The 17177-nt window shown below is 39.2% G+C and overlaps 1 long non-coding RNA gene across 1 annotated transcript in view; it reads right to left on the bottom strand.

Moving 5' to 3' along the window:
• Nucleotides 1–321: 321 nt before the first annotated feature.
• LOC125920185 (uncharacterized) overlaps nucleotides 322–17177 on the bottom strand; it is a 51043-nt gene continuing 34187 nt past the window's right edge. The window contains exon 3 of the long non-coding RNA XR_007456979.1: nucleotides 322–7629. This is a non-coding gene — a long non-coding RNA (uncharacterized LOC125920185). The remainder of the gene's footprint in view (nucleotides 7630–17177) is intronic.

Raw genomic sequence — 17177 nt, 5'->3', positions numbered from 1 at the left:
CATCCTCTCTCTCTGTGCCTCCCCTGCTTGCACTCTCTCTCTCAAAAATAAATAAATATTTAAAAAAATTAAAAAAAATCTTGGCTAAGTATTTCACCAAAAAAAGTTTTTTAAATTACCATATATATATATATATGTATATAAAATACAATATAGTAATTATATATAACTATATATTATATGTAATATATATGACATATATAACTATAACTAGCAACTAGTTAATATGACTAACAATTAAGATGTGTCAAACAATGCTGTATTCTATTAAATTAGAATGTTGAATTATTTTTCTTCTCAGACTGGTTTCCTCATAGTAGATTGTTATTTATCAGCCTTTAAAAACAGTTTAATTTTCTTAGTGCTCTGAGACACCTACATATAAATTATTAAAGGGATCAAGTTGGAAAATTTTTGCCCTATTTATTTTTAGTATCTATAAAGAAACAATGCTGAGCAGATAAGTAAGAGCTCCTTAGATGCTTACCTGAAATTGACTCGTTTTCCCTTGGAAGGCATATGGAGAAATTGGATGATTATCCAATAATAGCAACTGCATCTGGCATGCCATGAAGAACTCAGATCTCTTCATATGAAGGGTGCCCAGTCACAGTCAGCATATTCATGGACACAGATGTCACAACCAGCACAAGATTTGGTATCACTGAAACTCTTCTGATCCAACCGAGGAACAAATGGGTACCGGCATTGTTTTCCACACCTTTCTTGCTGGTATCCATTGCCTTGGTATAGTTAACTCCAGTTGGGTAACTGGATTTCACTGTCCTGAACTTCAGACCATTGCAAAACAAAAGCAGCAACATTGGAGTTCAACCCATGCGTACTTCTTGGGAAGGGGGAAATAGATTTTATCTATCTTCAGAGAAATATTTAAGGTTTAGAATCGCTTTGTTTTTATATATCATTCACATCAATTAATGGAGAATTAAAATAAAAATTCTACTATCTCAAAACATTGACTGCTCTGTGGTGACTGTCAGAGGAGTCAGAGAGGGAGACTACTGACGCATTCTGATGTAGCATTCACTTTGCACTGCTTCCTGTCATGACCTCCATCCAGCTCTGCCCTAAGATTAATACGGGACTCTTAAAAGAATGAATTAATGTAACAATACAGTAAAAACAAAACAAAACAAAACAGAAACACAAAACAACAACAACAACAAAAAGCCCTTTTCAGAGACAGCTTTATCCCATTTTCATCCCTGTAATAGACACCAGCATCTCTGTCCCTCTTTTGGTCATAACACTCTCCCTTTGGGAAAATTTCCCTCTCCCACCTTATGATGATCTGTCTGATATAGCTGTCAATCACAGTGACTCAGCTCTGTGGCCAAAGGGGTGAGCGACTGACTCAGGCTTGGTCAATCATGATACTCAGTGCCTCTTGCCACAGGGAAAGACCAGGTTTGGGTAGGAGACCTGGGCTCGGTTTATCAGAATCTTTTCCTGTTTTCTGGGATTTTATACGGAAATGCTGGGACATAAAATCTCTCACTTTGCTCTAGAGTTGCTATGTCAACCTTCAGCTACCTACTCTACTCCTTCCACTCCCCCTCCCTCTCAATCCTCTCTCAGCACCCCAGTTCAGCTCAGAACAGCTCAGTTGTATACAGGCACTCTTGAAAATGTCAAATAATCCATGGTGCAAGCCACCAATTTATTCCTTTTCAGTTCCTATATCTATTCTGTGCTAATGTATTGCTGTTTATAGCATTTCTTTATTATGGTGAGCACAATGCCAGTAGAGGGGACGGGAGAGATGCTGCAGGAAGAAGGAGGCTTCTGGTGTCAGTGCGCTATGATTTTCTTTGTTAAACTCCTGCTTAAAGGTGCATCAATGTTGTGTAGAGGGGGATATCTGGAGACACTCTGCACCAGCCATACACCATCCCTTGGTGATCTTGCAGTGAGGTCCAGGCCAAATTGACCACTTCACGACTCTTTGACATCAACGCTGGATTGTTCCAGACCTCCTGTCAGCAGTGGCAGCTGGACTCTCTCTGTGCACCATCCGACCAGCCTTGGCTCATCTGTGCCCTAGAGGGTTGTTGCCCACAGCCTAATAGCTGTGGATCAGCTTTGGCTCAGGCAACCCAGCAAACTTCCCTGCTATTCCATGGGGGTAACCATACCTTCTCTAATGAGGTCTAAAACCCAGGCTTGGGGAGTGGGCCTTCCTCCAAGTTTTCCCTTCCTTGGACACTGTCCAACAGCCTAGGTATCCTTTTGAGTTCTCTTTACGTCTTTTTTTTTTAAACTTAGTTTTTAACTTATTACTTTTTATTTTCTTAGAGAGAGAGCATGCGAAGACAAGAGGGAGAGAAGGGTGGAGGGAGAGAGAGAGAGGGAGAATCTCAAGCAGGCTCCATGCTCAGCGAGGAGCCCAATGGAAGGCTTGATTCCAGGCCCCTGAGGTCATGACCTGAGCCAAATCAAGAATTGGACACTCAACCAACTGAGTCACCCAGACTCCCCTCTTTTTACATCTTTTAAAGTAGTTACTCTCCTATTCTAGTTTAATAATAACTCTTTATATATAACCTCCTCTGTTCAAATTAGTGTGTGTTTTCTATTTCCCGATTGGATCCAGACTGATTAACCTGTACTTTGTTTTTTAATTTTTACTAAATCCAGTTGATTTTTTTTTAAAGTAAGCTTTATACCCAACATGGGGCTTGAACTCACAACCCCGAGATCAAGAGTTGCATGCTATACTGACTGAGCCAGGCAGGCACTCCCTAGCCTGTTATTCTTTTTTTTTTTTTAATTTTTTAAATGTTTATTTATTTTTGAGAGAAAGGGCCAAGTGTGTGCAGGGGAGGGGCAGAGAGAGAGAGGGAGATACGAAATCTGAAGCAGGCCCCAACCCCAAGCTGTCAGCAGAGCCTGAAGCGAAGCTCGAACTCACGAACTGTGAGATCATGACCTGAGCCCAGGCTCAACCGACTGAGCCACCCAGGCGCCCCTAGCCAGTTATTCTTAGTACTACTTTTAGTTTCTGCAATTGGTTTGGCTCTTTTTTTTTTTTTTTACCTCTACTTTGTTAATGTTTATATTATTATTCTACCTCTGTAAAATGGGAGAAGCAATGCCTGCCCTACGTGTTATCATGCATAAGAGAGAGTTTGTAAATTATAAAGTGATATTTTATGTTTGTTCTGTTTATTATCTAACAGTGCTTCTTTATCTTCCTGGATTTTCTTTCTCCTCACCCTCTGTCTGAACATTTTTAGGAGTTCTTAACTTTTGCCTTCCCCCTATACCCTTGCTTCCTATAGCTTCATCTCGATCCCCTGCTGGAACTCTGGGTGCATATCTCCATTAATACCACCAGTTATTCTCCACTGTCTAGATGCTGGAAGATAATGTCCTAAATGTTAAATTTGACATTCAAGACCTCATTCATTCAACATACATGAAGGCCTATAATATGCAAGGCACTGTTCCAGATGCTGGACATACAGAAGTAAATAAGGTAGACAAAATGACTAATTTATGGAGTTCATATTCCACGATTTCACCATAATCTATCCTTTCAGACTTATCTCCCTTCCTTAACTTGTGCCCCACAGGAATGTGAATATCTCATGGTTAATTTCCTGCCCCTCTATCAAGTATCATATTTGAAATGATTTCCATCTTCTCTGTCCATCCAAACCCTATGCTTTCTTCAAGACCAGTTTAAACCTATCCATGAGTCACTAGACACTTCTTATAAGAGTTCACGACTTTTCCCCATAGCAACTTATCTGAGAGATCAAATATGTTCTTTTGTAACAGTGGCTCAGTATGCATCTATTCTCAATGGGTGAAGAAAGAGTTTGTACCAGAACCTCAGCATATGGATGTGGGGACCTGTATAATCTGAAGAATCTCCTTAGCCATAGAGGAATATAACTCCTTTCCAAAGGAGAATGACTGGTCTAACCTTATGCTTCTCCATTAAATGTGTGCTGTTTTTAAACCATTTTCATTATTCAAATTCTTTTATTTTAATTTTATTTTCTTTAATTTACATCAAAATTAGTTAGCATATAGTGCAACAATGACTTCAGGAGTAGATTCCTTAGTGCCCCTTACCCATTTAGCCCACCCCTCCTCCCACAACCCCTCCAGTAACCCTCAGTTTTTTCTCCATATTTATGAGTCTCTTATACTTTGTCTCCCTCCCTGTTTTTATATTATTTTTGCTTCCCTTCCCTTATGTTCATCTGTTTTGTCTCTTAAAGTCCTCATACGAATGAAGTCATATGATATTTGTCTTTCTCTGACTGACTAATTTCACTTAGCGTAATACCCTCCAGTTCCATTGGCGTAGTTGCAAATGGCAAGATTTCATTGTTTTTGATTGCCAAGTAATACTCCATTGTATATATATACCGCTTCTTCTTTATCCATTCATCCATCAATGGACATTTGGGCTCTTTCCATACTTTGGCTATTGTTGCTAGTGCTGCTATAAACATTGGGGTGCATGTGTCCCTTCAAAACAGCATACCTGGATCCCTTGGATAAATACCTAGTAGTGCAATTGCTGGGTCGTAGGGTAGCTCTATTTTTAGTTTTTTGAGGAATCTTTATACTGTTTTCTAGAGTGGCTGTACCAGCTTGCATTCCCACCAACAATACAAAAGAGAACCTCTTTCTCCGCATCCTCGCCAACATCTGTTGTTGCCTGAGTTGTTAATTTTAGCCATTCTGACAGGTATGAGGTGGTATCTCATTGTGGTTTTGATTTGTATTTCCCTGATGATGAGTGATGTTGAGCATTTTTTCATGTGTCGGTTGGCCATCTGGATGTCTTCTTTGGAGAAGTGTCTATTCATGTCTTTTTCCCATTTCTTCACTGGATTATTTGTTTTTTGGATGTTGAGTTTGATAAGCTCTTTATAGATTTTGGATACTAACCCTTTATCTGATATGTCATTTGCAAATATCTTCTCCCACTCCATCGATTGCCTTTTGGTTTTGCTGATTGTTTCCTTTGCTGTGCAGAAGCTTTTTATTTTGATGAGGTCCCAGCAGTTTATTTTTGCTTTTGTTTCCCTTGCCTCTGGAGATGTGTTGAGTAAGAAGTTCCTGTGGCCAACATCAAAGAGGTTTTTGCCTGCTTTCTCCTCGAGGATTTTGATGGCTTCCTGTCTTACGTTTAGATCTTTCATCCATTTTGAGTTTATTTTTGTGTATGGTGTAAGAAAGTGGTCCAGGTTCATTCTTCTGCATGTCGCTGTCCCGTTTCCCCAGCACCACTTGCTGAAGAGACTGTCTTTATTCCACTGGATATTCTTTCCTGCTTTGTCAAAGATTAGTTGCCCATACATTTTGTAGGTCCATTTCTGTGTTCTCTATTTTGTTCCATTGATCTGAGTGTCTGTTCTTGTGCCAGTACCATACTGTCTTGATGATTACAGCTTTCTAGTATAGCTTGAAGTCTGGGATTATGATGCCTCCTGCTTTGGTTTTCTTTTTCAAGATTGCTTTGGCTATTCGGGGTCTTTTCTGGTTCCATACAAATTTTAGGATTGTTTTAGCTCTGTGAAGAATGCTGGTGTTATTTTGATAGGGATTGCATTGAATATGTAGATCGCTTTGGGTAGTATCGACATTTGAACAATATTTGTTCTTCCTATCCAGGAGCATGGAATCTTTTTCCATTTTTTTATGCCTTCCTCAATTTCTTTCATAAGCTTTCTATAGTTTTCAGTGTATAGATTTTTCACCTCTTTGTTTAGATTTATTCCTAGGTATTTTAGGGTTTTTGGTGCAACTGTAAATGGGATTGATTGCTTGATTTCTCTTTCTGTTGCTTCATTGTCAGTGTATAGGAATGCAACCGATTTCTGTGCATTGATTTTATATCCTGCCACTTTGCTGAAGTCATGAATCAATTCTAGCAGTTTTTTGGTGGAATCTTTTGGGCTTTCCATATAGAATATCATGTCATCTGCGATGAGTGAAAGTTTGACTTCCTCCTGGCTGATTTGGATGCCTTTTATTTCTTTGTGTTGTCTGATTGCAGAGGCTAAGACTTCCAAGACTATGTTGAATAACAGTGGTGAGAGTGGACATCTCTGTCTTGTTCCTGACCTTATGGGGAAAGCTTTCAGTTTTTCCCCATTGAGAATGATATTAGTGTTGGGTCGTTCATATATGGCTTTTATGATCTTGAGGTTTGATCGTTCTACCCCTACTTTCTTGAGGGTTTTTATCAAGAAATGATGCTGTATTTTGTCAAATGCTTTCTCTGCATCTATTGAGAGGATCATATGGTTCTTGTCCTTTCTTTTATTGATGTGATGAATCACGTTAATTGTTTTGCGGATATTGAACCAGCCCTGCTTCCCAGGTATAAATCCCACTTGGTCGTGGTGAATGATTTTTTTAATGCATTGTTGGAGCTAGTTGGCTAATACCTTGTTGAGGATTTTTGCATCCATGTTCATCAGGGAAATTGGTCTATAGTTCTCCTTTTTAGTGGGGTCTCTGTCTGGTTTTGGAATCAAGGTAATGCTGGCTTCATAGAAAGAGTTTGGAAGTTTTCCTTCCATTTCTATTTTTTGGAACAGCTTCAAGAGAACAGGTGTTAACTCTTCCTTAAATGTTTGGTAGAATTCCCCTGGAATCAGTATTCAAATTCTTTGGCCTCATCTCTTTAAATAAATGGTAATGCATGAGAAAGAAGTCAGTGGGTCTACTACTTCTTGACAGTCGTCCTTGCCCACAATTCATGGTTGTGTGTACAGATGGTCCCCAACTTACGATGGTTTGATTTACAATGGTTCAACTTTATGATGGTTTGAAAGCCGTATGCAGTCCATAGAAACCATACTTTGAGGGGCTCCTGGATGGCTCAGTTGGTTAAGCGTCCGACTCTTGATTTCACCTCAGGTGGTGATCACATGATTTATGAGTTTGAGCCCAGCATTGGGGTCTGTGCTGCTGGTGTGGAGCCTGCTTGGGATCCCCTCTCTCCCTCTCTCTCTGCCCTTCCCCTGCTTGTGCGCCATCTCTGTCTCTCTCAAAAGAAATAAATAAAACTTAATAAAAAAAAAGAAACCATACTTTGAATTTAGAATCTGGATCTTTTCCCAGGCTATGCAGTGTGACCCTGTCTCATGATTTCAGACAGCAGCAGCCGCAGGTCCCGGTCATGAGGGTAAACAACTGCTTCACTTATGCAACCACTCGTACCCGTACAACCGTTTCAATGCAACACGCAATACATTACATGAGACAGTCAACACTTTATTATGAAATGGGCTTTGTATTAGATGATTTTCCCAACTGTAGGTTAATGTAAGTGTTCCGATCACATTTAAAGTGGGCTAGGCTAAGCTACGACGTAAGGCAGGTTAAGTGTATTAAATGCACTTTTGACGTACAATCTTTTCAAGTTACAATGGGTTTGTCAGGTCATAACCCCATTATAAATCGAGGAAAATCTGTATTACACACAGAATGTCAAGAAATGTTGAAATGATTATTGGTTTTATTTATAAATTGCAAATACATATATGTTTATATATTACTCACCTTAACAACTATTGCCAATGCTCTCCATATTTCCTCCAAAGGATTCCTGGGCCCATTCCTTGGTCTTGTGCACTAAATTTCAGAGGAAAAAATCAAGGTTACACTTGAGTATAAGAGTTAAAGCTATAAAACTTCCAGAGAAAACTTAGGGAACACCTTTATGACCTTGCATTAGGCAAAGAATTTTTAAATAGGATACAAAAAGCACATAATTACTAAAATGGCTAAAAAAATTTAAGTTGACAATACCAAGTGCTAGCAATGATGTGGCAAAATTGGAACTCTCATACATTGCTCATGGAGTTGCAAAATGGCACAGGCAATTTGAAAAATACACTGACATTTTCTTACAAAGCTAATCACATACTTACAGAATTTTTCAAGTATATAGCTTATTATTATTATTAGTGGCAATATAATAATACAGAACTCTAAATTTGAAGCTACCTTAAAGATTAACATGTTGCTTTTCAATGAGACAATCTTACAGTACCTCTCACTGTATTTTTTCTGCATTTAAATCGCCACCTAGCTGTCTCTTTTTCACCTCATTTGTCTCCTGTAAAGAAACATTCCCATTCTTTAAGCCTTTTAGTTACTTATCTTATATCCTCTTTAATTTCTCCTACATTCTTTCAGATGAGGAGAGAAAAAGTCGACACTAAGGAGAGGTTTCATCTAGTCTAAATATAAAAAGACCATTTCAGTAAGATGATTACTAGGGAAAGAATGTAATAAAGTACTAGCAACATGTTTGAAGCTGCCTTTGGAAAATTACCCACCCCTGCCCTTTCCCCCTGTCTGCTGGGGCTCTGAGGTTCGTCTTTGAACTCCCTATGAATACAATGATGGTGCCAGGAAGGAATGAAAGGGAATGTGGATCTGGACAAATTGCCATTTGCTTCACTGTAGCATCTTGGAGATAATGACCCAAGAAAGTTAGAATCCATCATTCTGATGAGTCTGGGAAATAGAAAGCTCCCTCCAGTCGACAGTTTGTACTCTTCTCGTTAGGTATTTAAAATTGTAATACAGAATAGGTCAGTCAGAGAAAGACAAATACCATATGATTTCATTCAGATGTGGAGTTTAAGAAACAAAACAAATGAGCAAAGGGAGAGAGAGAGAGACAAACCAAGAAATAGACTCTTTTATTTTTTTTAATGTTTATTTATTCTTGAGACAGAGACAGAGTGTGAACGGGGGAGGGGCAGAGAGAGAGGGAGACACAGAATCTGAAACAGGCTCCAGGCTCTGAGCTGTCAGCACAGAGCCTAATGCAGGGCTCGAAGCCACCAACTGTGAGATCATGACCTGAGCCGAAGTCGGACACTTAACCGACTGAGCCACCCAGGCGCCCCGTCCAAGAAACAGACTCTTAACTACAGAGAACAAACTGATGGTTACCAGAGGGGAGGGGGTGGGGGGATGGGTGAAATTGGTGATGGGGATTAAGGCATGCACTTGATGAGCACCGGATGATGTATGCAATTGTCAAATCACTATATTGTACACCTGAAACAAACATAACACTGTGTGTTAAATATACCAGATTCAAAATTTTTAAAAAATTAGGTTTTACCCAAAGAATGATAAATGGAAAGTGGTAGAATGTTTTCGAATTGGAGGGAGTTAGATCTGGGTTCTTGTCCCTAATGCAATTAAACAGCTGGGACACCTAGGGAAAATCATTTCGTTTCTCTGGGTTTCAGATTTTCAGTTGTTAAGTGAAGAAGGGTCAGACTCAAAACTCCCTATGGTGCCTTTCAGGTCTTGCATTTCATGAGTTAGAGGTGTCATGAACATTACTAGAGTGAATTGTTCTCCTTTGTGGCAATCTTAAGAGCATTAACAGAAGTAACTACTCTTGCTTACTTGGGTCTCAAGAGGGAAGCACTTCAGTGACTCGAGAGGGTTGAAGAGATGGAACACTTCAAATTCCATTTTATCACACACACTCTTAAAGAAATCCTGAAACGGGGCGCCTGGGTGGCTCAGTTGGTTGAGCGACTGACTTGGGCTCAGGTTATGATCTCACGGTCTGTGAGTTCGAGCCCTGGGTCAGGCTCTGTGCTGACAGCTCAGAGTCTGGAGCCTGCTTTGGATTCTTTGTCTCCCTCTTTCTCTACCCCTCCCCAACTCATGCTCTGTCTCTCTGTGTCTCAGAAATAAATAAATATTTAAAAAAATTATATCAAGAAATCTTGAAACAGATTAGTGGATAGCTTGTGAATATGCAATTGGGTCACTTACAAAGCTACTGTCCATTTAAATATGTAGGAACTTTGGTGGGTTTTCTCCCCCCCACCTCTATTTTCTGAAACAAGTGATAGCAATTATAATTTAAGAAAGGTAGGTGTTGCCAGAGTTTAAGATTCTGTATTCTTTTTGGTGAACAAGATGATCAAAGAAGTAAACAATAGGGTCACCTGGGTGGCTCAGTCGGTTAAACATCCAACTTCGGCTCAGGTCATGATCTCACAGTTCATGACTTCAAGCCCCACATCAGGCTCTGTGCTGACAGCTCAGAGCCTGGAGCTTCAGATTCTGTGTCTCCCTCTTCTCTGCCCCTCCCTCACTCGTGCTCTATCTCTCAAAAATAAATAAACATTAAAAAATTTTTTAATATTAAAAAATTAAAAAAAAAACAGAAGTAAACAATAGAGGATGATCCCATACTTTCAAAATCTTGATCTTAAGGTACTTTTTCCAAAAGAAAAGGACACTTTCTATGCAAGATATAAAAACCATGCCATTACAAAATCTATGGCTAGAGAATTCATGACGTTTTGAACTTCTAAAGTTTAGAGTTTGCTTCTTTTTCTTCCCTGAGTGCCTCAGCAGCACATACCTGCATGTAGCATTGCCTAGTAAGTGTTTATTTATGGTGACTGTGGGGGTCATTTCTTTTTAGTTTAATTTCAAAACTAGAAAATTCGGAGACGAGACAGTGAATGATTTATTTCATTGATTATCAGTTTGGTTTCCATTGATTTTCAAACTTTCTGTATTCTTACATTTTTGGAGTACCAGCTTTAAGAAGCTGAAGTTTTATTTTTATTTTTTTAAGGTAGGCACCACACCAGGTTTGAGCTCACCACCCTGAGATCAAGAGTCGCATGCTCTCCTGAGTCAGCCAGGTGCCCCTAGATAGCTGGATTTTTAAAAATCTAGTCTGACATTTGCCTTCTCTTAATGGAAAAAATCAATACATTTTCATTTATTATGGTTATTGAAATATTCGGATTATAGCTCTTTGTGTGACCTTTTCTGCCTCCCCTCCTCATATTGTTGCCTTTCAAATTCATGCAGTTTTCCTTTCCTCTTATTTGATTTTTTTCACGTGTACTAACTCAAAAGTAATACACTGTGTTTTTTTTTAGTATACTCTGTTTTTTATTTTTGTGGTTATTCCGACTATTTTAATGGAATAGTTGTCAGACTTTAGTTATTCAGCATTTTTACTTTAAAAAAATGCAAAGCCCTTAGAATGTTTTAATTCTGACCACCCCTCACTATTTATAAGTTACTATCACAGTGTTTGAGGCCAATTATTACTATTGACTTTTATTACATTACAACCAATGTTATCAGTTATTACAAACAGTCACTGATGTCCTGATGTCTTTGAATACCATTTCTTTTGCAACTGAGTCCTTCCTCTGAAACTCCTTCAGTGAGTTCTTTTGGTAGCAAAGTGTTTCAGTTTTTATTTGTCTGAAAATGTATTTTAATTCTCCCTAGTTCTTCAAGGGTATAGACTAATAGATTGACAGCTGTTTTATCAAAGCCTATCAAAGATATTATTCCATTATTTTCTGGCCTCCATCATTGCTGTTGAAAAGTCAGGTGTTGGCCTAATTGGTATTTCATTGTGAGTAATTATTATTCTATTGTGGGTAATGTGTCTTCTCTCTGCATGTCTTTTTATCTTTTGGTGTTTGCAGCTGTAACTAGGTACAGACTTTTTTCCTCTCATTTTGTTTTTTAGTTTGGTTTATTTTTACCAGATCTGTGTCTTTTAACAATTCTGTGAAGTTAGAGAGAACGAGAGAGAGAGAGAGAGAGAGAGAGAGAGAATCCCAAGCAGGCTCCATGCTCAGCTCAGAGCCCCATGCGGGGCTGAATCCCATGGCCCTGGGATCATGACCTGAGCTGAAATCAAGAGTCACACGCTCAGCCAACTGAGCCATCCAGGTGCCTCTCTTTTGATCTTTTTATCAATTCAATTTTTGACTTCTAGAAATTTTATTTGCTTCCTTTAAAAATCTTTTCGTGCATCTCTAGAGTCTCATGTTCTTTCCTCATATTTTGAGTCTTCACTTCTATTCCTTTAAACATATTAGATATAGTTATTTTATATTCTGTGCCTGATAGTTCCAACATCAGAAGACTTTTGGGATCTTTTTTCCCTGTTGTTTCTGCCATCTCTTATTCATGGCGCCTTGCTTCCTTATATTTTGCAATATTCAACTGAGTTATTCCTTTTCCTTGGATATTTATCTATGCAAAATTTTGAGGCCTGGATTTTATTTTCTTTTGCTAGACATCTAAGGAACAATATCACCACTTTGAATAACATTTTTTGCTTAACTTTGTTTTTTTTTTTGTTTTGTTTTGTTTTGTTTTTTGTATTTTTGGATCACAGTGACAATATGAATTCAGGCTGGAGATCCCAGGGAGAGTCAGTCTGTTACTTGCTGTCAGAGAGTGCTTTGACTTGGTTTAAAGGTCTGAATATTTCTTACTTTCTTGCATCTCAGGAGTTTTAAAAGATATTTTTATCCAACATTTTATTTATTTTATTGGGAGAGTCATTTACAGCATCTAATCTGCCATATGGGATAGTCTGGATATGGAATAGTCTTATAAAATTCCAAGTTGATGCAATTTATTTTTGTCAGTAGCATTTCTTTTTTAAGACGAGGAGCCAAATGATGAAAAAGCCACACAATTTGGACCAAGTTTTGCAGAATGAATAACTGAGAATTTATCACCAGGTAAAAGAGACTGTGGCTCTAACTCTGTGACCTCCATGGCACATAGAATATGACACTCGCCAGCTTTCAGGATTCACTATCCTTAAGGTCTATAACCATTGACTTTGAAATGTGAAATGTGAGTTTTAAAAGAGACTTGGATGAAATTCCGCATAGTAACTTAATGTTAATAAACAAGTTGTGTTGACTTCAGTGTAAGATCTACTCTGGGAGTGGTTCCTACCTGATATTGGATAGAAAGGAAGGCATAAAGTCCCACTGATGGATGTAACCAGCTGTGCTGTGCTGACCCCCAGAGAAAACATTTCTCTTTGCCTTCTTTTTTTCCCTTTTGACTTGATCAGTTACCCTGTGGTCAGAAACAGGTATTGTTTTCTGAGAATATTTCTAGAAAATAGTTCACTTAGGAAAGTCATGTGAATAAACTACTCTTAATGCCAATAGCAAGATGGTAAACACTGTGTCCTAGAAAAAGATAGAGGACTGTATCCTGTTTCTCCCTCCATGCAACACAATGAAACCTGCTGTAGTAAGAGTTCCTTGACCAAAGGAATTAAAAGAAGGAAGCCCTATACTCAGCTGATGCTTTATGTAGCCAATGTAGATCATGATTTCTTCCAGCTTAAAAATGTTTCATGTCTTTGATTTACTGCAGGCTGCTAAAGGAAATTTCCATTATCTCTGACAAAGCAGTAGCTGAATGTGGCCTCCTCACTATAGGGAGGGTAGCTCATGGCCAGTGATGGCACCCTGCCTCCCCCAGGTCCTGATCAGGAAATCTAGAATGCTGGTCAGAGAGACCACTCGCGCTGTTCACAGTGCCGGTATAAAAATCTCACAAGCAGCAAATGGGTGAAGGGGAATGGGAGATACAGGCTTCAGGTTGTGGAATGAATAAGTCATAGGAATAAGAGGCACCGTATAAGGAGTATGGTCAATGATATTGTAATAACAATGTATTGGCTAGAGAGTAGCCACCCTTGTGGTGAGCTTAGCATGAAGTCTAAACTTGTGCAATCACTATGTAGTATACCTGAAACTAATGTCGCATTGTGCGTCAACTATGCTCAAAGACAAAATCTCAAATAGCAGCTTATTCACTGACTGAGTTCCCACTGTGGTCTGGCATTGTTGCCACGGATGCGAGAGTGAGCAAAACAATCCCATCTGTGCCATCCGTAGGGACAGTTCACCGTCGTCCTCTGGTGGGGGACAGATGAAAAAAGACAATTCCATTATTAGAGTTTAATGAGGGCCTGCATAGGAGAGGTAGAAACTGCTATCTAAAGTGTCTCTATGTCCACTTTGTTGGTTTCATATTGAGCTTTTCAGCCCGAATTGTAATACATGTCACAACAGAGCATATAAAATGGCACACTGGAAATTATCTCCCTAACATAAAAGAGACATGGATGGTGGGGGAGGGTGGGGTGGGAAAGGGAGCAAGGAATGATGTGATGATGAAAATACTATAATCACTTGACCCTGTTTGACCTTTCAGAGAAGTCTTAAATATGTTAATATCAAGGGAGGCCGCTTAATAAGTGAAACATTGGTACATTTGTCTGACATAAAGTGGGAAAAGGAAGTAAAGAAAACTTTTAGTTTGGAACTAAGGAATCAAATTTTAGTATATTTCCATGTTCACAAAAGTCTTATTTTTAAAATTAATTCCTTATGTAAAGAATATTTTTAAGGCGATGAAAATAACCCTGTATGATATCATAATGCTGAACACATGTAATGCTGAACACATGTCATTATACATTTGTCCAAACCCAGAGAATATACAACACCAACAGTGAACCCTAACGTAAATGAGGGACTTTGGGTGACTATGATGTGTCAATATTGGCTCATCAATATAACGAATGCATCGCTTTGGGGGGGGGGCTGTTGTGATGGGGCACACTATGCATGTGTAGGTGCCGGAAGTATATGTGAAATCTGTACCTCCCTCTCAATTTTGCTGCAAACCTAAAGCTGTTTTAAAAATAAAGTTTTGATTCAAAAAAAGAATACTTTCCATCTTGGATGTGAGCTCTGAGCACCCCCCCCCTTTATAATACAGCCATGTAAGGAAATATACACTACAGACTAAAAAGCCCATCTATACACAGGCTCCTTAGCACTCAAGAATGTTGGGAGTTTTCTTAGGGATGATAGTTAGGTAAAGCTTAGCACTCTTGCTGGAGCATTAAGACCATTTTATCTCCTTCAGAAGCCAACCCTGAGTGCTGGCTTATGGCACCAGAGGCCCCCCTACACGCACCTTGTAATTGGGTTCTTGCTGCTTGCCAGTACCTGGACTTCCCTGTGTTCTCTCTGCCTGAGCTCTGGGCATAAAACCAGAGTTTGATAGTTAAGTATTTTGGCGACTGTCTCCCTGGTGACTGTGGTTGGAAATAATCTTTGACCTTTCCTCTATTGTTTATAGTGAAAACCTGACTCCAGGCTTACAAGCTTTCTTCTGCACTTTCCTGGAAAAGCAAGGTTGCCATATTTTCTCTTGGGCCCTGGCCATCTGGCCCACTAGCCATGCATTGTTTTCTTGGAGCAGGAGATCAGGGCAACCACCATTCTCCGGAGGGGAAGCAGGTGAAGGGAGGTGGGGGAGTGGGAAAGCCTAGTTAAGGAATATTGTGAGCACAATGCTTGCCAGGATAGCCTGGTATGATGAGAAATCTTTACTTTTTCATATCTTCTACCATATTCTTCTGCTCTGTGTGCCTTTCTCATCACTAGTCCTACCTAAAATTTTGACACTTAATTTCTCTTACTGAGAAAAAAGGTCTGTATTTAGTTAAAATCATCACATTATTGAGAGACCTAAGTTTCAAGTACATGGCCCTTTGCTTCACACTGTCAGGTCACAAAGTTAAGTTGTCTTAACAAACGGGACATAAAAGAGGGTTTTCATGAGTCCCAGGAAAATGAAATGTTATTTCTTAGGTTACAGACTGTATATGGGATGTTGTGTGCAAACTCTGGGTGCTGGTGATAGTCGATGTGAGTGGAAGTGAGTTAGGCATCAAGGAAAGGAGGGATATTACATAAAAGGACATACTCAGCCTATCTCATACATTTTGCTTAGGGCAAAATTAGCACCCATCACTTAGCATACATTTACCCAGAGGTAATTTTCCTACTTACCAGCAGGGGGGTGTAGCGTATGGTAGTCAGGTGATTGCAGTTTTGTTTTTTTTTTAATTTATTTATTTGTTTTGAAAGAGGCAGTGTGAGCTAGGTTAGGGGCAGAGAGAGAGAGGAGAGAGAGAATCCCAGACGGGCTCCACCCTGTCAGTGCAGAGCTTGACATGGGGCTCGGTCTCACGAACTGTGAAATCATGACCCGAGCCAAAATCAAGAGTTGGATGCTTAGCTGACTGAGCCGCTTAGGAACCCCAGGTGATTGCATTTTGAAGTCTCCTTGTGAAGTAGGAAAACAAACTGGCTGTTCAGCATTAATTTGGGGACCTTGGTTTTGCATGTAACCTTTGAACAAGATGAAACTTCATGCGGATTTTTATTGGTAGTTTAAATAGCTTGTTAGACTTTCATTTGTTTTTAAAGTAAACTCTACCCCCAAAATGGGGCTTGAACCCACGATCCCAAGATCAAGAGTTGCAAGCTCTACTGACTGAGCCAGCTAGGCACCTCAAGATTTTTATGGTTGTTGTTGATTCCATGACAGGTTCAATTTTCACTAAGTTAAAAAGGTATTCATTCCCGATTCCTTTTTTTTTTTTTTTTTTTTTCTGTTTGGTTTCTAGTTGGCTGGTTTCAGTTTTTAAACTTACCTTCAGGCACATTTGTCCAGTCATGTGAAGTTCCAGGTAAGCATGGCTTCTTCCACAGGAATCAAATCTGGCCCTTTTCTGTATCCCTACATCCAAATCCTACTGGTTCTACTTTCAAAATATAATATATTCTTGAATCAAGTATGTCAACATTACCATCTTAGTCCAAAACGCCATACGTATTTCCTAGACCATTGAACTAACCTTGAAACAGGTTTCTTGTCCTTTGCTTCCCACCCACCCAGCTGTCAGGTTGAGCTACTGAGTCTCCAAAGGTTCAAATGATAATTTTTTTTTCAAAGCACTCATCTTGGTGGTCACCTCCCTTCCCCCAATTACTTTTTGCCTTATCTGGATGGTCATCCTTGGGTCATCCCCTGACAAGTAATGCATGGAAACTAGAGATTGCATTATGTAAGAACAAATTGCTGCTGTGGAGTGTAGAGTTATGAAAAGAATATTCTAGTTCATGTTTTTTTGCAAAGGATTTTTGCAAAGGATTTCACCAATAAGGGACTCTCCCCTTAAAAACTTATGCTTCAAAATAAACAAATTCCAGGACAAAAGTTTAAGGTGATCAAAGACTCCCAAGGGTATAAGCAGAAGGTCACATAACTTATGAGGAAGAAGGTCCAGGAATTATCAGGCAAAGATAGACTTGGGGCTATATAAACTAATACGATGACTTCAATAAATATGGTAGCATTAAATACAGGGTCAGGTTGAAAGGAACATTTGTCTTAAAGGAATTTCTTTTCTTCCTCTAGATTTCTTTTTGCAGGCTTCAAGTGCTGTTCCCTTCTCCACCCGATCTCAAGTA

The sequence above is a fragment of the Panthera uncia genome, chromosome B4, assembly GCF_023721935.1.
Source record: "Panthera uncia isolate 11264 chromosome B4, Puncia_PCG_1.0, whole genome shotgun sequence".
In the NCBI taxonomy this organism is placed as follows: domain Eukaryota; kingdom Metazoa; phylum Chordata; class Mammalia; order Carnivora; family Felidae; genus Panthera; species Panthera uncia.
This window is presented reverse-complemented; position numbering and strand designations above follow the sequence as displayed.